This window comes from Hyla sarda, chromosome 13 (assembly GCF_029499605.1).
Source record: "Hyla sarda isolate aHylSar1 chromosome 13, aHylSar1.hap1, whole genome shotgun sequence".
NCBI lineage: Eukaryota > Metazoa > Chordata > Amphibia > Anura > Hylidae > Hyla > Hyla sarda.
Genome location: NC_079201.1, coordinates 26,135,049 through 26,157,398, shown reverse-complemented (window position 1 = coordinate 26,157,398; position 22,350 = coordinate 26,135,049). Strand labels below are relative to the sequence as shown.

Sequence of the window (22,350 nt, the reverse complement as noted above, 5' to 3'; positions counted from 1 at the left end):
TAATGTGCTTAATGTCTATCATATCAATATACAACATGTCTGGGGTGCACCATTCACGAGGTGAGAGTTTCTCCATAAGCAGCGCCTGTACCTGACTGCAGGGGGGCAGAATATTGGCAGTTACACAGCATTCTTTTTTTTTTCTTTGTTTGTTGTTTTTTATTCATTTTTTTTTTTTTTTTTTTTTTTTAAGCAAAAGCCAGAAGTGGATTTAAAAGGGATAGGAAAAGTAAAACAAGGATTTTTATACTACGCTGGATGCGCTTGACTTTTGTTTAAAAAAAACTTCAGTGTGTGAAAGCACCCTAAAATTATATTAAACGTACCTTCTCTTTAAACATACAGTTGCATTAATAAGAAACAGAATTTTACTAAAGAAAACTTACTTCTAGGAAGACCAGAACTGCTGCTGCCACTGTAAGACACTGAAAAGTGCACAGCTGAGCTCACACCTGACACCCAGATCACAGGTAAACCACAGCAGCTGTGTATAGGAGGGTCATTCAGCCTCATTCACACAGGTAGGGTACGTTCACACGAGCGGACCCATAGCGTATTTTACGCTGCAGATCCGCCGCTAAACGACCTCTGCATGGTGGATTTACATTTGCCTGCTCGGAGCGACAATACGTTCTAAGAGCAGACACACTGCGGTGTGCGAGTCGCAGCACGCATGCACAGTACACTCACACATTGTGGCAGCTCTCGGCCAAGTCATGGAGCAGGAGGAGCGGCCGCAATGTGTGCGAGTACACTGCGCATGCGCGGCAAATCGCACATAGCAGTTTGTCTGCTCGTAGCGGCATATTGTCACTCCAAGCAGGCACATGTAAAGCCACCATGCAGCGGTCCTTCAGCAGCGGATCTGCAGCGTAAAATACGATGTGGGTCCGCTTGTGTGAATGTACCCTTAGGCTATGTTCACATGGCGATGTCCACATGGAAATGCATAACATCTCATAGACGGCAATGCATTCAGTGCAATGCAATGCAATGCATTCTGTGGATGCCGCATTGAATGCACCGGAATTTTAATTTCTGCACCAGATGTTTCCGGCGTGGAAATTCTGCCGTGTAAACAACGCAGCAGAATTCCATTAAAATCAATGGGACTCTGCTGCTGCGGAATCTCCGTGCAGAATTCCAAATGGAAATTCTGCCGTGTGAACATAGCCTAAGGCTATGTTCACACAGCAGAATGTCCCAGGGGAATTCCTAATGAATATTCCGCAGCAGATTAAGTTCAATGGAATTCTGCTGCACTGTTCACAAGACAGAATTTTTGTTTCCAAGCATCATGTCTCCAAGTGTTTCAAAACTACAACTCCCAGCATTCCCAGACAGCCTCTCCAGGTAAGCTGGGAGTTGTAGTTTAGCAACACCTGGAGACACTGTTTGGAAAACACTGTCCTAGACACATGTGAAAAGTTTACATCCGGACCAATTGTTTGAACAAGCGGGAGAAAGGCGCAACTAACAGAGACAATCCCATTGACTTAGGATATATATATCTTTTATTTACCTTTTTGTTTTTAAAACCAGAGGAGAAAGAGTTATTCTTAAGTTAATTATTGGTTTTTGCTTAAGTGTGCTACAAAGAAATGGTGTTCTAAAGTGATTTATTGTTTTTTCTTATGTGAGACAGCCTTATTAACCCCCTGTGATAAATATGTCACACATTGTTGGACCGTCTCTATAGAAGTCTATGCAGTCAAGAAGGGGTATTCAGGTGAAAAACTTAAATTTTATTATTATTTTTTTTTCATATCAACTGGCTCCAGAGGGTTAGCCAGATTTGTAAATTGCTTCTATTAAAAAAAAATCTTAATCCTACCAGTACTTATCAGCTGCTGAAGTTGAGTTGTTGTTTTCTGTCTGACCACAGTGCTTTCTGCTGACACCTCTTTCCATGTCAGGAACTGTCCAGAGCAGGAGCAAATCCCCATAGCAAACCTCTTCTGCTCTGGACAGTTCCTGTCATGGACAGAGGTGTCATCAGAGAGCACTGTGCTCAGACATAAAAGAACAACTCAACTTCAGCAGGTGATAAGTACTGGTAAAATTATTAACAAATCTGTTTAACTCTCAGGAGCCAGTTGATATGAAAAAAATAGTTTTTCACCATAATACCCCTTTAAATTTCCACTGCAGATTTTTCCGCTAACGGAAATTCTCCAGTGTAAACGGTGCAGCAGAATCCCATTAAATATAATGGGACACTGAACATAGCCTAAGGCCAGGTTCACATGGGAGAATTTCTGCACAGAATTCTCATTGGAATTCTGCACAGAAATTCTGCAAGAATTTACAGCCAATACACTTCAATGGGATTCCGCTGTCCCATTCACACAGCAGAATTTCTTCTGCAGAATTTTCACTGCAGGAATTTCATTGAAAGGAATTGGCAATAAATTCATGCAGAATTCCATACAGAATTTAGTGCAGAAATTATGTCATGTGAACCCAGTCTTAGGGAGCGCTCAAACATGTTAATAACTCACAGTGGGTTTCCCATTGAAGTGAGCCTGTGAATTTTAGTAAATCTGGGCCAACGTGTTTCAGCACAGCCTCCTGTATGCAGCTCTTCTTCGCCTAGTGCACAGGGGGCACATTATGGGCCCATATTACAAGCATGCATGCCATGTGTCCCTATAGGGTATGTTCACACGGTAGTAAAATGTGCGAAATGTCTGCACAGAAAACTCGGACCGACATTCTGCACATTTGAAGGTTCCATCGGGCACTAGGATCGCTTGGAAATGTGCTATCTCATAAACAACAATGCATTTTCAAGCAAAATCCACAGAAAGAACAGACAAGTCAGCATAAACATCTGCTGCGAAAACTCCACCAAGTGCACAGTGCAGCAGAATCTCATGTAAATCAATGTGACAGAATGTCTGTACAAAATATTTCACGGACATTGCGTCGTGTGAACATACCCTAAGATGCCACCATAATACAGCATGCACTAGAACATATTACTTTTACATTTTCCCTTAGAAGACTACATACATTATTGGTAAAAAAAAAAAAAATCTACATCTATCTTCTCAGATTATAGCCGTCATATCTTGCTCTGAGGTGATTTTTGCTGAACAATCTGTCATTGCAGTATTTGGAAAGAACAAGGAATACTCTCTACCTGACCACACAGTCAGCGTATGTGGCCTGCATCAACCCCTGCACACAGAATCATGGCTACAAGGAGGATTAGTAGCCTTGCGGTTGAAGGTGTCATGACTAGGGAGCAAAGCTCACTCAGGCGGAGGGCCAGGGGACCTCAGATACAGCCACAAGCTAGCACTGCCACCCACACACTCAATCCCCAGGACAAGTGTAGAGATTATACAGAAATCCCCAGGCAGGAGCACATTAACTCCTCCAAAAACTGATCCCCATGAGTTAGCATAAGCTTCTTCCTGAGAAGAATACACCATCCCTGTCCAAGCACATTTAATCATATCACCAATTTGAGCTACACATATTGAGGTCTCACCTCTCGCTGATGACACAGTAAGAGTAGAATGTCCGTACGAAATTCTGCCAGAATATTCCGCATGGGCATTCCGCTGTAGCATAGAGTCAATCGATTCCGCTGTCCGCAGAAAGAATAGACTTGTCTGAAATGCCTGAAATGCATTACTGTCTATGAGACGGCGCATTTCCAAGCAGTCCTAGTGCCCGCCAGATTATTCATATGTGCAGAATGTCCGCCCGTGTTTTCTGGGCAGACATTCCACACATATTTAGCTGTGTGAACCTAGCCTAAAGATAAAGAAAAGGAAAGAGATAAAACCAGAGAGCAACGCAATGCCTTCATGTTTAATTGCAGCTTTCTGATGATAAATGTGAGTTCAACTGACCAAAATACTACATGTGAACATGCCCTAAGATAAGTTGGTTTTTGCTTAAGATTTTCCCAGGGAATAAAATATATAAAATATATTGGTGTAACATTGGCGCCTGCCCCAGTTGCCCTAAGAGGGAAATCCTAAAGGGTACAAATTTTTTTGAAAAATAAAAAATATGTGAAATTGGCACAGCAGTATCTGTGTCTGCCTACGGTATATATGTGTGTCACTGAGCACACAGTGGGCTCATTAGCGCTACCTGTGGTACCAAATGCCACAGCACTTCTTCTGTCGTCTTTGCTCTTAAGACTGTGCTTGACTCCAACTCTGCTATGTCTCAGCCATGGCACCAGGGGACGGGATAAGAAAACAAACTGTAAGTGTACATAGCCTACCTGGGCACAGCAGAGGTAGGCAGACCGGGTTCCATGGGTAAAGTATCGTGGCATGTTCTGCAGTGTGGGAGGCACAGATGAAAGTAAGGCTGGGTTCACATGTAGTATTTTTTTTCCAGTATTTTTAACTAAAACCAGGAGTGGGTTCAAAACATGTGCAAAAATTTCCATTAAAGTCTTTTTCTCTGTGTAGTTTCAACTCAAGTTTGGTCGGTTCTTTGACCAAGTGTGAACCCAAACATAAACTAAAGACTTTTTGTGGGGCAGGGAGATGGGTAGAAAGACTCCTGGGAAGACACCTGGAAACAAGTGGAGAATGGCAGAGAGAAGATGAAGAATTTTGCAGGGAAGGAGCTACTGCAGAATCTCACTTAGGACGAGGTAAAAAGTGCCATTGACTGTCTATGGGATGAAATGCCCAGGATTGTTCCCTATCACCTATCTAGATAATAAGGGTCATGCTGGCTCAGTCTACATACTGTAGGACAATACATATTAACATGTACTTGTAGGATAAGGGGCACAATACTGCACTGCTGGAAGGGATTCATGGAGCGTTAATAGTCCACAGATTAGTAGGGGGAACAGGGTGCGTAGGGTGGGATATTACAGACAGTATTTTAACCAGCAACCTGGGGCACTGAGGCTCTATGACACGCTCCTGGCTCACACATTAGGATGATTGACATGCCAGGAGTCTGCACAGAGCCCTGCTTGTCCTGCCCTTACTTCCTGTATTTGGATTCCTCATAGAGACACACAAGCAATAGCTGCAGGGACAGTATTTTTTCACCCAAAAATAAAAAAAATTTTAACCAATGTATATTACAAATATACGTATAATGGTATCTACATTATATAAAAAGTTTTTGTTGATGACAGGTACACTTTAAATGGACACTGTGTGATGCCTAATGAAGAATCTGGGGTGGCAGAACATATTGGGTGTCTGAAAGAACATCAAAGAAAGCATCCTTGTGTCATGCTCCACCCCCTTAGACCCTTTACTAGGCATAGTCTTTTAGTCTGAACTGGAATGTTTCTTAAAGGGGTATTCCGCCCCTAGACATCTTATCCCCTATTCAAAGGATAGGGGATAAGATGTCAGATTGCCGTGGTCCCACTGCTGGGGACCCCTGGGATCACCGCTGCGGCACCGCGCTATCATTACAGCACAGAGCGAGTTCGCTCTGTGCGTAATGACGGGCGATACGGGGGACGGAGCAGCGTGACGTCATGGCGCCGCCCCTCGTGACATCACGGCCCGTCCCTTTAATGCAAGTCTATGGGAGGGGGCGTGACGACCGCCACGCCCCCTCCCATAGACTTGTATTGAAAGGGGCGGGCCGTGACATCATGAGGGGCGGAGCCGTGACGTAACGCTGCTCCGGCCCCTGTACTGCCCATCATTACGTGCAGAGCGAACTCGCTCTGTGCTGTAATGATAGCGCGGGGCCGCAGCGGTGATCCCAGGGGTCCCCAGCAGCGGGACCGCGGCGATCTGACATCTTATCCCCTATCCTTTGGATAGGGGATAAGATGTCTAGGGGCGGAATACCCCTTTAAATACAATGTAAACTAACCGTCCAATAAGGTTTTGCAGTAAAAAGATCCAAGAGAAAACCGATGCAAGAATAGGGAGAACCTAGAAACTCCATGCAGATGTTGTCCTTGTTTGATGATGGTGTCCTGTATAATACTGCCTGCACACACACAAATGGTAGAGAGGGAACAAGAGCTCTCTGTTGTTGTTTAGGATGATACTGTACTAGTTTTAATACATATCTCTCATTTTAGATAGTTTTACACTGTCTTCAGTTGTTTTCATAGGCTGATATATGCAGGCTATAGGCATGATATCATAGCGTTCCATAACACACAGAGGGTGTGACTGTTTTCACTGTACGATGCGGTTTGATCACTATAAACACTCTCCCAGTGGGCTCTATGACTGTGATGGATACATTTGTCAGGTGTAGAAAAAATCACTTCACAGAGCAACGGTATGAGAGATTTTTATCTTAGATAAATTAAGAAAGAAACACAAAATCAGTATGTAAGCAGCCTGCGGAAGATAGCCTCGGGTGGTGCAGGGACCGATGGAAAGTATTTCAGGTAGGGTTAGTGAAAGTTGGTGGTGGTGCGTAAACAAAAAATAAAAAAAAAGTTCAGTGTCATCATATAATGCAAAGCTGACTTACTGTATTCTGTATATAAAGATGGTCTCAGACAATCTCATATTGTAAAGAAACCCCTTTTCAATATAAAAAGGCTGTAAAGGTTAAATAACAAGCTTTGTATGTTGTAAAGGTTAAATAACAAGCTTTGGTAATTGGTATGTTGCATTTTTACATTCATGTTACTTTGTTCATTCAGATGTATCTTGCCACTGCTTATCACCCTCTCCATGTGACAACAGTTCTGCAAGCTAGCAAGGAATATGAAAGATGTGAGGTCTGAAAAGGTCTGTTTGTCAGGATAGTAGTGGCTATAAGGCTAAGTTTCTATTGTTTTTGTTGTGGACCAAAAAAAAAAACGCAAGAAAAAAATGCCACAGCATTTTCCTGTGTTTGGCGTTTTTTTGCCTTTGAGTGGATATTGCATTTTTGACATTTTTTTAAAATTTGTTGGCTACCCCAAAAAAAAAAAAGGTGCAGTAGTGATGAGAAAAAAACTATTTTACGAAATTTATATTTTTATAACTACATTTTTATACGTTTTTTTAATAAAGTGTGTGTGTTTCACTTTTTTTTCTCTATTTTTTTGGTAGTACTACTACTCCCAGCATGGAACAGACTGTTCCATGATTGGAATAGTAGTACCTGTACTAATAGACATTAATATAGCAGAGATGCGGAGCGGCTCTATTTAGCGCTCACATCTTTGCTCTATACTCCAGGCCAGCCAGTGATGTGAATAGAATGTCATTCACTCATATTTTCCGCCCAGAGTGGAAATTGACCGGATGGTTGCAGAGGGAAATATGATTGAGTGATGTTCTATTCACAGATAGGACGATCGCATCAGGTGTCAGGAGTGACATCCACTGTGATCTGTCCTCAACTGCAGGTACTACTACTCCCAAGATGAAGCAAACTCTACTCCATGCTGGGTGCTGTAGTACCTGCATTAATAGACAGATCGCAGTAAGTTTCACTCCTGGCACCAGCTGTGATCCTCCTGTATAATGTATAGATGCGGGCGGCTGCTCTTCTATGATCCCCTGCACTGACTTATATACACCTATTCATATTTCCCACAGAGAGTTGTGACACACACACACACCATTTTTATTATTTTCGGCTACATTTTTAGGTCCCTGCCCGCCCACATAAATTGATCCCTGTTTTAAAAATTTATAAAAATGTCATTATAAAAATGATAAATTTTGTTAAATACAATTTTTTCCATCACTACTGTATCTTTTTTTTTTCCCGTTTTTGCACTTTCGTTTTTCCTTCTTACCTTTTAAAAATCATAACCCTTTAAATTTTGCACCTAAAAATCCATATGATGGCTTATTTTTTGTGCCACCAATTCTACTTTGTAATGACATCATTTAACCCAAAAATCTACGGCGAAACGAAAAAAAAATCAATCATTCCGTTTCTACGCAGTAAATTTTTTTGTAAAAATGACACTTTATAATTATTCTGTATGTCCATATGATTAAAATGATGCCCCACTTATATAGGTTTGATTTTGTCTTGCTTCTGGAAAATTCATAACTACATGCAGAAAAATGTATAGGTTTAAAATGGTCATCTTCTGACCCCTATAACTTTTTTATTTTTCCGCGTACGGGGTGGTTTGAAGGGCTATTTTTTTTTGCGCCGTGATCTGAAGTTTTTAGCGGTACCATTTTTGTATTGATCAGACTTTTTGATCGCTTTTTATTCATTTTTTCATGACATAGAAAGTGACCAAAAATACGCTATTTTGGACTTTGGAATTTTTTTTGCGCGTATGCCATTGACCGTGAGATTTAATTAATTATATATTTTTATAATTCGGACATATCTACACGCGGCGATACCACATATGTTCATTTTTATTTACACAGGTTTTTTTTAAATGGGAAAAGGGGGGGTGATTCAAACTTTTATTAGGGAAGGGGTTAAATGATCTTTTTTCACTTTTTTTTTCACTTTTTTTTTGCAGTGTTATAGCTCCCATACTGATCTTTTACATTGATCAATGGTTTATCATAGGAAACCATTGATCAATGATTCTGCACTTGACTGCTCATGCCTGGATCTCAGGCACTGAGCAGTCATTCGGCCATCGGACAGCGAGGAGGAAGGTAGGGACCCTCCTGCTGTCCTGTAAGCTGTTTGGGATAGCCCCCTGAGCTAACAGACTTTTACTTTCACTTTAGATGCGGTGTTCAATTTTGAACGCCGCATCTAAAGGGTTAATAGCGCGCAGCACCGCGATCAGTGCCGCACGCTATAAGCCATGGCTCAACATGCTGCGCTTTTGCAAAACCGCCAAGGAGCTAAAAAATAGAGTGAAAAAAGCCAAATGGATAAAAAAAAAAAAGCCAAACTGAAAAACGTGGAAAAATAATTTTGTGATTTCTCATTGATTTACAGCTAACATCTGGCTGCAGCGTTCTTTAAATGAAAAAACGTCATGGGGTAGAAGTTTTGGCGTTTTTTGAGGCAAAACGCACACCAAAAAAAAAAAAAAAAAACAAGTAGAAACTTAGCCTTAGAGGTGTAAAAGTAGCAGCTGAACTTGGGTCCTGTATCCAGAGGGAGCCCAAAGACCCTACTGATATAAATGGCACATAGTAGGTGGGGCTTGGTATAGATATTGCAATAGGGTCCGGAAGCTCTAAAATACTGAAGGAACTGGGTGGTAAATGTTCCTAGGTAATGGCCTCTCTTGCCCTGATTATAGTTCAGCCTTACATGTGGGAGATATGGTTTTTTAGCTTAAAAAAAAAAAGAAGCTGTTCTGTAAGTAAAAATATTAGTTTTCCACACATACAAAGCTTTAAACGGGTACTCCAGTGGAAATCATTATTATTATTATTTTTTTTTTTTAAATCAACTGGTGTCAGAAAGTTACACATATCTGTAAATTACTTTTTACTATTACTATTTAGAAAACTAAAACTTTCCAGTACTTATCAGCTGCTGTGATCTCCACATGAAGTTCTTTTCTTTTAGACTTTCTTTCCTATCTGACACAGTGCTCTCTGCTGACACCTCTGTCCATGGCAGGAACTTTCCAGAGCAGGAGCAAATCCCCATAGAAAACCTCTCCTGCTCTGGACAGTTCCTGTCATGGACAGAGGTGTCAGCAGAGAGCACTGTGTCAGACAGAAAATAAATAAAAAGAAAAGAACTTCCTGTGGAACATAAAGCAGCTGATAAGTGCTGAATGGATAAAGGTTTTTAAATAGAAGTATTTAACAAATCTGTTTACATTTCTGGCACCAGTTGATAAAAAAAAAGAAAAAGAAATTTCCACCGGAGTACCTGTTTAAAGGGGTTATCCAGGAAAAACCTTTTTTTTATATATCAACTGGCTCCAGAAAGTTAAACAGATTTGTAAATTACTCCTATTAAAAAATCTTAATCCTTTCAGTACTTATGACCTTCTGAAGTTAAGGTTGTTCTTTTCTGTCTAAGTCCTCTCTGACAACACCTGTCTCGGGAAACGCCCAGTTTAGAAGCAAATCCCCATAGCAAACCTCTTCTAAACTGGGCGGTTCCCAAGACAGGTGTCATCAGAGAGGACTTAGATAGAAAAGAACAATCTTAAAGGGGTACTCCGCCCCTGGCATCTTATCCCCTATCCAAAGGATAGGGGATAAGATGTTAGATCGCCGCGGTCCCGCTGCTGGGGACCCCGGGGATCATTACTGCACAGAACGAGTTCGCTCTGTGCGTAATGACGGGCGATACAGGGGCCGGAGCATCGTGACGTCATGGCTCCACCCCTCATGAGATCACGGCCCGTCCACTTAATGCAAGTCTATGGCAGGGGGCGTGGCGACCACCACGCCCCCTCCCATAGACTTGTCTTGACGGGGGCTGGCCGTGATGTCACGAGGGGCGGAGCCGTGACGTAACGATGCTCCGGCCCCTGCCTGTCATTACGTGCAGAGCGATCTCGCTCTGCGCAGTAATGATAGCGGGGTGCTGCAGCAGCGATCCCCGGGGTCCCCAGCAGCGGGACCCCAGCGATCTGACATCTTATCCCCTATCCTTTGGATCCCTTTAAATGGTCTATAGCCCTTGAATAGTTCTTGAGTGCTACTAATAGAAAAGGATATTGCTTTCCTCAGGTAAAAAAAAACTATGGCTATCATAGGAGTAGAACACACATTGTTATTACTAATAATTCCATCTGCAACACCCCCCCCCCCCCTAATCGTTGGGAGAGCCCCCCTCTGGACTCCGCACATGTGGCGGTGATGACATCTCAATAATTAGGTGTCCTGAGCACAAGAATACAAGTGAACAGGTTGCCAGAGAATGTTTGGGCAGGAAATACATACATGTGTTTATATAAAGTGATCACATCCCCTCCATGGACATGTCATTTCTAGTGCAAATAAATAAATTCTTTCCTCATAACTAAAATCCATACTTAATTTACATTAATCAGCACGTGAGTCCATCTACAAACTTCCCAAAGGTAAATTAGTCAGAACGTCCAAAAATAAAAATCAGAATTAAATCTGTAAAGTCACATTAGGTATTCAGTGCTTATTTCTGCTATGATGGCTTCTATGAGTTTTAATAGAGAACTGCTCCATACGAATGGCTCTCTTTCTGGCACACCAGCCATATTTATCAATGTGGCCATGACTCCCTATACCAGCATGATGTACTCCCTAAGCAAACACATTGGGGGGGATTTATCAAAACCTGTGTAAAAGAAGAGTTGGAGCATTTTTCTCAGGCCTATTTTAAAATGAAAGATGCAATCATATTGGTTGCTATGGGCAACTGCACCGCTCTTCCTCTACACCGGTTTTGATCTCCCCATTACCCCTAGTGATGTACCTGACAAAAAACTTTTGCTATGTCATAGAGACATATCAAAAGTTATTATATGTTGGAGTTTGAGTGTTGAGACCATAACCGATCATTAGCTTGTTCTCTCCCTGCTCTGTATCACGTGACCAGGATAGACTCATAGGCTAATTCTATTTTAAAAGGATTTTTTTTTTCATTGACAGGTACACTTTAGGACCCACATAAAAACCTTCTCACCCAGCCAACCAGCACCCTACTGTGCACTGACAAGTAGCAAGACCCGCTAAACAGCTTCTTTAAAATTTGTCATTATCCTTTTGCCTTTTGTTTGACTTATAATCCATAGTTATGTTTATTTAAGGTTTCGGTCATTGACCTACAGTGAATGTACCTTCAGTGGGTGGCACGGAGAGCTAGATCTTTTAATTCTAAAAGAGAGCCAATTTGCCTAATTTTTACCAAGGGAGTAATGCATTGCTACTAAGACCTCCTATGCAACCTTGGTGGTCTCCACAAGAAGACAAACTTCCCTCTCAGATCCGCATAAAAAAATGTGGTAATTCATTTGAAAGGCTGTCATGTAATGTATTCTTGCACTATCCTACATGTATGAGCTATCCCTTTCAAATTCAGCTCACCATCTTGATTATACCAAATATCTGCAGGTTGTTATCCAGTGGTATAAATACTGGATCTTGTATGTGATTGGCAAGTAATCTTTATGTTCATACGTCTTAATGGGGTTGACAGAATTTGTTTTTCCAAAGTAATTGCTAACCTTTGGGGTCTGAGGGTTGTGCCTTGTATTCCGACTTAGTTCACACCAATGGAAATGAGCTTCAATTCTACACACAGTCCATTTTTAAAAAGCAGGCTTTTTTTCATATTTTTGAAAAACCCCTTTAGGGTCTATTCACACTTACAGTATTCTGCACAGATTTGATGCACATATTTGATACGCAGGATGTCAAGCTGTGCTCAGTCATTCAGTTTACATTGAGATCTGCAGGAGGAAATTCTGCGCAGAATACTGTATGTGTGAATAGACCATTAGGGTACATTTACCTGGCGGGATCTCCTGCGAGTTTCCCACTGCAGGTTTAAGCCATGGTGGGTTTTTCCACTGCGGAAAATCCACAGCAGACCCCATTTAAGTCAATATAATCTGCTGCTTATATTCTGCTGCGGAAAACACTCTGTGGCTTAAACCCACAGAGAGAAACTTGCAGAACATCCCTCCGTGTGACGCTAAGGTTACGTTCAAACATGCATATTTTTTCTGCAAATTTGCTGCAGATTTTGCTGCCCAATGACTTCAGGGAAGGAAGTATGCATCCTTTGGCTCAGAACAGCCTCTTTGACACTTGAGTTCTGAGCATGATCTAGAGCTCATAGACTGACTGTAAATTAAACAATTACTAAACTATTTTATTGATGGCCTATCCTCAGGCCTATCCAATAATATTTGATTGGTGAGGGTCCAACATCTGTGACTCTGATCAGATCTTTTCTAGGGCTGCAGCACCCACAAAGAACAGAGCTAGAAGCTGACAGCTCCATTATCTGTATAGAGTCTATGTGGGTTACTGAAGCTCAGCCCATTTCTCTGAATATACAGATGACTGTTGCCAAATTCAGACCTCAGATATTCAGATATTGATGGCTTATCTTGAAGATAGGCCATCAATGAAAAAAATATCCTGAAACCCACTTTAATTTCAGATGATGCCAGGTAATGCTAATTTCCCCTAAAAAGGCACTACAGTACAATTAGTACCTGGTTCCTCTGCAGTTTACAATTGATAACCAGGATGAGTGGGGTGTAAAGCCGCAAGATACCCAGTGATCAGTTTACATCTGGGGGGCCCTTCTAATAGAAGGTGCTTTCTCAAAGTGGAAAACCCCTTTATAAAAATATCTCCCCCGTCTGCAAATGATCAAGCAATTATAATAACAGTAAAGAATGAGCTGACTATGAGCTGTTAAGAGAAAACATGCAGAGAACTTTCCATTTCAAGAACAACATTAGAGAATATGTGGCCTGCTAAAATCACTGGGAGAGGCTAGAGGTCTCTTTTATTCTCCTGCACCACTTTCATCGTGACCAAACAAACTCTGATTTGCCTGTCTCAGGCCTAGCTCCAAAACAAACATTTATATCCAGTTTCAGGAAACTCAAGACCCTGGCGAGAAGTGTCTTCTTGGGGACTGATAGATGACAGAGACAGCAGGCCAGCAACCAATGCAGATCAGTATTGGATTGTGGAATTAATCATTCTGACAGGCGGCTGAGCAGCGGCAAATTACTGAGTGTTGGTCTGCTGTTTGCAAGGTCTTCGGTTCATGTCCCTGGAGGGCATATACACGTGTGCAGTGGCACACCGTAAGTGGCAGGCTGTAAAAACAAACTGGGATTCATGTAATAGGTCCAAACCTAGGCTTTAGGAATGAACCAACACAGTGCTATCATCCACTGAGATTTTTTTATGACATAAACATTTTAACTCAAATCTACATACAATGCTGAGTAAATTTATGCACAGATTACATTACTCATCTTGTACTGATCCTGAGTTACATCCTGTATTATACTCCAGAGCTACACATTATTCTGCTGGTGGGGGTCACTGTGTACATACATTAAATTACTCATCTTGTACTGATCCTGGGTTACATCCTGTATTATACTCCAGAGCTACACTCACTATTCTGCTGGTGAGGTGACTGTGTACATACATTACATTACTCATCTTGTACTGATCCTGAGTTACATCCTGTATTATACTCCAGAGCTACACACTATTCTGCTGGTGGGGTCCCTGAATATATATATTCGGATAAATAAAGTGAAACCACCGGCACTGCTGTGTATATCTCAATCCCACAATGATACAAAATTTCGGACTCAGTACTTCATATAGTCCAATATTATGGTTCCACCTTAGAGTGTGCTAGCATGTGGCTCGACTGTATGCAAAGACAAGGGTGGTGCACTTCTATACAAACAAAAGGCATTCCATACGGGTACATTCGAAGACATCAGAACGCACTCACCCGGAGTCGATCGCAGTCACCACGGGATCCCAGCTTGGGTCACCATCAATCCGTGAGGAGCATAGCAGGAGAGAGCCTCAACGCGTGGGGGAGTTCTCAGATGCCGGTCACGGACCGTATCACACCCTCCAATACTTCGTCAGGCCGTTGAAGCACCGTAGGGTGTGATACGGTCCGTGGCTGGCGTCTGAGAACTACCCCACGCGTTGAGGCTCTCTCCTGCTATACTCCTCACGGATTGATGGTGACCCAAGCTGGGATCCCGTGGTGACGACAATCGACTCCGGGTGAGTGCGTTCTGATATCTTTGAATGTACCCGTATCCCTGAGTATATACATTGCATAACCTATCCTGTTCTGATACTAGGTTACATCTTGTATTTTATTCAAGAGTTGCATTCATAATTCAGCCACCTGTCATTAGAAACAGCAAGAAATTACCAATAGGCACACCGTAAGCAGGAGGTAGAGAAAATAAATCAGAGATCTCTGGGGCAAACACCAAGAGGGAAACAATACAAATTACATCTAACTGTAGAATTAGGTTGTCTGCAGATGCCACAATAAAACTGTGACCTAGAATGGTGCTGAGCCAGTCTCCAAAATAGAGTGGGGATGAAAAGTTTGGGCACCCCACCCCAGGTAAAAATTTGTATTAATATGCATAAAGAAGCCAAGGAAAGATGGAAAAATCTCCAAAAGGCATTAAATTACAGATTAGACATTCTTATATGTCAACAAAAGTTAGTTTTTATTTCCATCATTTACACTTTCAAAATAACAGAAAACAAAAAAAAATGGTGTCTGCAAAAGTTTGGGCAACCTGCAGAATTTATAGCATGCACTGCCCCCTTTGCAAAGCTGAGACCTGCCAGTGTCATGGATTGTTCACAATCATCTGGGAAGACCAGGTGATGTCAATCTCAAAGGTTTTAAATGCCAAGACTCATCTGACCTTGCCCCAACAATCAGCACCATGGGTATTTCTAAGCAGTTGTCTAGAAATCTGAAACTGAAAATAGTTGACGCTCACAAAGCTGGACAAGGCTATGAGAAGATAGCGAAACGTTTTCAGATGTCAATTTCCTGTGTTCGGAATGTAATTAAGAAATTACAGTCATCAGGAACAGTAGAAGTTAAAGCAAGATCTGGAAGACCAAGAACAATATCAGACAGAACAGCTCGCAGGTTTGTGAGAAAAAGAATTCAAAACCCACGTTTGACTGCACAATCCCTCCAGAAAGATCTGGCAGATACTGGAGTCGTGGTACACTATTCCACTATAAAGAAATACTTGTACAAATATGGTCTTCATGGGAGAGTCATCAGAAGAAAACCTCTTCTACGTCCTCACCACAAAAATCAACATTTGAACTTTGCAAATGAACATATAGACAAACCTGATGCATTTTGAGACAAGTTCTGTGGACCGATGAGGTTAAAATTGAACTTTTGGCCGGAATCAGCAAAGGTACGTTTGAAGAAGAAGAGGAACAGAATTTAATCCGTACAGGACCAAGGGCGTATGGATACGCCCTGTGTACCTGGGTCTTAAGGACACAGGACGTAGCTGTACGCCCGTGGGAATTTCGGTATCGATCAGCAGGCACCCCGCGCAAATACAGAGGGGAGTTATGAGACCCCCCCCATGTCGGCGATCAGCGCAAATCGCAAGTGAATTCACAATTGCGATTTGCGCCGATTCCGGGTCATACGGGTCTATGGTGACCCGGAATATAAGGAGGATCGCGGTTGTCTAAGACACCTACGGTCCCCCTGAAGGGATAGGAGTGAGGTGGAAGGGGTGCCACCCCTCCTATCCCTGCTATTGGTGGTCTAGACGCGACCACCAATAGCAGATCGGGGGCTGGGGGTTTAACTTTCGTTTTCCCCGTTCTGCCCACCCACAAAAGACGGGGCAGGACGGGGAAACGAAGGGGACCGGGCGCCGAAGATCCACTTATCCGTCGTGGAGGCTGCGGGACGGGATCGGCTGCGATGATCGGCGCAGGCAGCATGTCGTGCAGCAGAAGAGGACGGCTCCCTGGATCCGACGGAAGCCGGTATGTTGCCTAGCAACATCTGGAGGGTTACAGTCTGAGACTGTAGCCCTCCAGATGTTGCAAAACTACAACTCCCAGCATGCCCAGACAGCTGTTTGGGCATGCTGGGATTTGCAGTTTTGCAACAGCTGGAGGTCTACAGTTTAGAGACCACTGCACAGTGATCTCTATACTGCCCTCTAGTTTGCTGTCTGTGCATACTGGGATTTGTAGTTTTGCAACATCTGGAGGTCCACAGTTTGGAGATCACTGTGCAGTGGTCTCTAACTGTGGCCCTCCAGATGTTGCAAAACTGCAAATCCCAGCATGCCCAAACAGCAAACAGCTGTCTCGGCATGCTGGGAGTTGTAGTTGCGTACCTCCAGCTATTGCATAACTACATCTCCCAGCATCAGTACATGCTGGGAGTTGTAGTTTTGCAACAGTTATAGGCACACTGGTTGGAAAATACTGAGTTAGGTAACAGAACCTAACTGAAGGTTTTCCAATCAGTGTGCATCCAACTGTTGCAAAACTACAACTCCCAGCATGCATGGTCAGTCAGTGCATGCTGGGAGTTGTACTTTTGAAAAAGCTGGAGGTTTGTCCCCCCATGTGAATGTACAGGGTACATTCACACGGGCAGGTTTACAGTAAGTTTCCTGCTTCAAGTATGAGCTGCGGCAAATTTTTCGCCGCAGCGCAAATTTCTAGCGGGAAGCTCACTGTAAACCTCCGCCAGTGCGAATGTACCCTAAAAACACGTCACTACACGAACACAAAATAAACTACATATACACCCCCTTACACTGTCCCCCCAAATAAAAATGAAAAACTTATTGTACAGCAGTGTTTCCAAAACGGAGCCTCCAGCTCCAACAACTCCCAGCATTTCCGTACAGCCACTGACTGTCCAGGCATGCTGGGAGTTTAGCAACAGCTGGAGGCACCCTGTTTGGGAATCACTGGCGTAGAATACCCCTATGTCCACCCCTAATTTAGTCCTCAAATGTGCATGGCGCTCTCTCTCACTTCGGAGCCCTGTCGTATTTCAAGGAAACAGTTTAGGGTCACATATGGGGTATTTCCGTACTCGGAAGAAATTGCACTACAAATTTTGGGGCTTTTTTTTTTCCTTTTACCCCTTTTGCCCCATACTTTTTATTTTCACAAGTGTTAAAAGGAAAAAAACTTGTAACGCAATTTCTCCTGAGTACGGAAATACCCCAGATGTGGGAGTAAAATGCTCTGCGGGTGCACAACATGGCTCAGGAGTGAGAGCGCACCATGTACATTTGAAGCCTAAATTGGTGATTTGCACTGGGGTGGCTGATTTTACAGTGGTTCTGCCATAAACGCAAAAAAAGAAATACCCACATGTGACCACATTTTGGAAACTACACCCATCACGGAACGTAACAAGGGGTATAGTGAGCTTGAACACCCCACAGGTGTTTAATAAAAATTCTTCAAAGTTGGATGGAAAAATGAAAAAAAAAAAAAATTTCACTAAAATGCTGGTGTTACCCAAAATTTTTCATTTTCACGCGACAAAAAAAAAGGAAAAAAGCCCCCCAAAATTTGTAACCCCATTTCTTCTTAGTAAGAACATACCCCATATGTGGATTTAAAGTGCTCTGCTGGCGCACTACAATGCTCAGAAGGGAAGGAGCGCCATTGGGATTTTGAAGAGAAAATTCCGGAATTGAAGGCCACGTGTGTTTACAAAGCCCCATAGTGGCAGAGCAATGTACCCCCCCCCCGACATGTGACCCATTTTGGAAACTACACCCCTCACGTAATGTAATAAGGGGTACAGTGAGCATTTACGCCCCATTGGCATTTGACAGATTTTTGGAACAGTGGTCCGTGAAAATGAAAAATGTAATTGTGGGGGGGTTCCACTGTTCTGGCACCACGGGGGGGCTTTGTAAACGCACATGGCCCCCGACTTCTATTCCAACCAAATTCTGTCTCCAAAAGCTCAATGGCGCTCCTCCTCTTCTGAGCATTGTAGTGCGCCAGCAGAGCACTTGACATCCACACATTGGGTATTTCCATACTCAAAAGAAATGGGGTTACAAATTTTGGGGGTCATTTTCTCCTATTACCCCTTGTAAAAATGTAAAATTTTGGGGGAAACCAGCATTTTAGTGAAAAAAATAGTTTTTTTCATTTACACATCCGACTTTAACAAAAAGTTGTGAAACACCTGTGGGGTGTTAAGGCTCACTGGACTCCTTGTTACTTCCCCTGAGGGGTGTAGTTTCCAAAATAGTATGCCATATGTTTTTTTTTTTTTTTGCTGTTCTTGCACCATAGGGGCTTGCTAAATGTGACATGCCCCACAAAAACCATTTAAGAAAAACTCACTCTCCAAAATCCCTCTGTCGCTCCTTCCCTTCTGAGCCCTCTACTGCGCCCGCCTAACACTTGACATACACATATGAGGTATTTCCTTACTCGAGAGAAATTGGGTTACACATTTTAGGAAGATTCATCTCCTTTTACTCCTTTTACTCGCATGTTCTACAAGAACATGCGAGTGTAAAAAATGAAGATTTTGAATTTTCTCCTTCAATTTGCTGCTATTCCTGTGAAACACCTAAAGGGATAACAAACCTTTTGAATGTCATTTTGAATACTTTGAGGGGTGCAGTTTTTATAATGGGGTCATTTGTGGGGTATTTCTAATATGAAGGCCCTTGAAATCCACTTCAAAACAGAACTGGTCCCTGAAAAATTTCAATTTTGAAAATGGTGTGAAAAATTTGAAAATTGCTGCTATACTTTGAAGCCCTCTGATGTCTTCCAAAAGTAAAAACGTGTCAACTTTATGATGCAATCATAAAGTAGACATGTTGTATATGTGAATCAATATATACAGTATTTATTGGCGTATACGCCGATAAGCCGCTGCAGTTCAATGATTTAAAGCGGGCGCTTTAAATCAATGAACTGCAGCGGCTTTTGCAGGTGCAGAGACCTGCCGTCGCTGCCAGCTTCTGTGCCCCTGCCTGTCCTGGGGTCCAGAGCCCTGCTGCCGCCGCTTCTCTCCCCCTGGCTATCGGCGCCGCTGCCCCTTCTCTCCCCCTGGCTATCGGTGCCACTGCCCCGTTGCCGGCGCCGATAGCCAGGGGGAGAGAAGCGGCGCCGGCAATGGGGCAGCGGTGTCGATAGCCGGGGGGAGAGAAGGGGCAGCGGCACCCAATGCCGGCGCCGCTGCCCCGTTGCCTCCCCCATCCCCGGTTGTATAATTACCTGTTCCCGGGGGCGGGTCCGCGCTGCTTCTGGCCTCCGGTGTTGCGTCCCCTGCGTCGTTGCTATGCACTGCGAGACGCAAAGACGAGTGACGTCACTCGTCATTGCGCCGCGTCGTGCAGCGCATAGCTACGACGCAGGGGACGCCACACCGGAGGCCAGAAGCAGCGCGGACCCGCCCCCGGCAACAGGTAATTATACAACCGGGGATGGGGGAGGCAACAGGGCAGCGGCGCCGGCAATGGGTGCCGCTGCCCCTTCTCTCCCCCTGGCTATCGGCGTCGCTGCCCCATTGCCGGCGCCGCTTCTCTCCCCAGGGCTCTAGACCCCAGGAAAGGAAGGGGGAGAGAAGCGAGCAGCGACGGCCTCTCTCCCCCTGCCTTTCCTGGGGGCTTCTGCGGGGTCAGAAACATGCACACACACGCACCCTCATTTTACCAAGGATATTTGGGTAAAAAACTTTTTTTTACCCAAATATCCTTGGTAAAATTAGGGTGCATGTAATAGGCCGGTGCGTGGTATACCCCGATAAATACGGTAATTTATTTGAATATTCATTTTCCTTGTAAGCAGAGAGCTTCAAAGTTTAAAAAAAATGCAAAATGTAAAAAAATTTCATAAAATTTTGGAATTTTTCACCAAGAAACGATGCAAGTAACGACAAAATTTTACCACTAGCATAAAGTAGATTATGTCACGAAAAAACTAACTCGGAATCAGAATGAAAGGTAAAAGCATCCCAGAGTTATTAATGCTTAAAGTGAAAGTGGTCAGATGTTCAAAAAATGGCCGGGTCCTACAGTGAAAATTGGCTGGGTCCTTAAGGGGTTAATGAAATGAACCTCTGTCCAACTGTTAAGCATGGGGGTGGATCAATTATGCTTTGGGGTTGTATTGCAGCCAGTGGCACAGGGAACATCTCACGAGTAGAAGGAAAAATGGATTCAATAAAATTTCAGCAAATTTTGGATGCTAACTTGATACCATCTGTGAAAAAGCTGAAGTTAAAGAGAGGATGGCTTCTACAAATGGATAATGATCCTAAACACACCTCGAAATCCACGGGGGATAACATCAAGAGGCGTAAACTGAAGGTTTTGCCATGGCCTTTACAATCTCCTGACCTCAACATAATTGAAAATCTATGGATAGACCATAAAAGAGCAGTGTGTGACAGACAGCCCAGAAATCTCATAGAAATGGAAGACTTTTGTAAGTAAGAATGGGCACAGATACCTCAAACAAGAATTGAAAGACTCTTGGCTGGCTACAAAAAGCATTTACAAGCTGTGATACTTGCCAAAGGGGGCAGTATAAGATATTAACTCTGCAGGGTGCCCAAACTTTTGCAGACACCATTTTTTTATTTTCTGTTATTTTGAAAGTGTAAATGATGCAAATAAAATCTAACTTTTGTTGACATATTATAAGAATGTCTAACCTGTAATTTGATGCTTTTTGGAGATTTTTCCATCTTTCCTTGGCTTCTTTATGCACTTTAATACAAATGTTTACCTGGGGTGCCCAAACTTTTGATCCCCACTGTAGAAATTGACTGTGATGAGGGTACCATGGAGAAATGTAGTTGGTATATGAGTGTACTGCAGCTGGCATGGCTGGCTCTAGCCATAATATATGGCACTGTGTAAGAAGGTTGGTCAAATATTAAAGATGGAGCAGATATAGTTGCTATGGAGCTCCTGGGAAGAGCTATTTAACTTGCTATTGAGTATTAAAAAATCGCTTCTCGGCCTTTTGGCTAAGATCAAGTGTAGTATCTGTTCTTATCAGTTTCATGCTCGTGGACAATCACAACGGTGTGGAGCTGGTGGGGATGGGTGCTGCATGGTAGGGAGCAGGTGTACCGGGGCGTTCCGGGGCTGGTTCTGAGGAATAATCCCGACGGCTGCCCCGATGTGACCTGCTTCCTCTGGGTCTTGCCATGAGGCTGAGAGGGTCTAGAGCCGAGGTACTTTTGTGCCTCGGGGAGTGGTGACCCCGAGGTGCCGAAACTCACTGGGTGTACTGGCTCACTGAGTGGAAGCACGGGCACCATAATCTCTTCACCTTGTGGCACTCACCTCTTGATTCCCGGCCTTCTGGCTAGGATCAGAGACATTTTTATAGATCCGGCCGGATGTCCGGGCAGTATATCTGCACACATTCACTTATTTCTTTCTTTCTGACTCACTGTGTCACTTTTTGCGAGTTGTGTGTCCACTGGATTTGTCAGGATGCGGTAGCCCTTCTGGCGGTCTAGGGGAGGTGTGTGTGGCCATTAGGTTCCGCACCTCCCTGCAAACACCCTGGGTACTCCTGCTTTGGCAGGGTACCTACCGTTATCGGCTCTGCCGGCAGATACCTTGGCTAACGCCAAGGGGGATGCCGGGAGCATTGGTGGTCCCTTAGTAGCTTCGGCGAAAAGGGACATCGAACCTGTAACCTCGCAGGTACCTTTTGGTCCGGAGGTGAAGGGTAAGGTTTGTTGGGGGGGGCCTCTCTCCTTTTGAAGAAGGGCTTGCGATAGACCGCATCCTCTGTGCACGTTTTTGTAGTGTAACACGTTTGCACTTTTACTTGCACTTTGGGTGATTCGAGAGCACATTCCTCGGCTCTAAAATAAATAAAAATATTGGGTATTAAAAACTTGTAAAAGACTCTCTTCTCCATTGGCATAACCATTTTACAAATAAGGGGAGAGGTAGTTGGTGGGAGTATCATGGGGCAAGGATGGCAAACAAGCACC

General features: G+C 43.4%; 1 protein-coding gene and 1 non-coding gene across 34 annotated transcripts in view; one reads left to right on the top strand and one right to left on the bottom strand.

Annotated features, from left to right (window-relative positions):
* Positions 1–22,350, bottom strand: part of LOC130297737 (general transcription factor II-I repeat domain-containing protein 2-like) — a 1,987,867-nt gene that overhangs the window by 329,765 nt on the left and 1,635,752 nt on the right. Inside the window, exon 17 of one of the 33 annotated variants that reach the window (XM_056550569.1) lies at positions 22,059–22,218. The exons of the other annotated variants lie outside the window; for them this stretch is intronic. The gene's annotated coding sequence lies outside the window, so the exon portion shown is untranslated. The remainder of the gene's footprint in view (positions 1–22,058; positions 22,219–22,350) is intronic. 33 annotated transcript variants of the gene reach the window in all.
* On the top strand, positions 21,344–21,530 carry LOC130297884 (U2 spliceosomal RNA). The gene has a single exon (XR_008849728.1). It is a non-coding gene; the product is annotated as a U2 spliceosomal RNA (small nuclear RNA).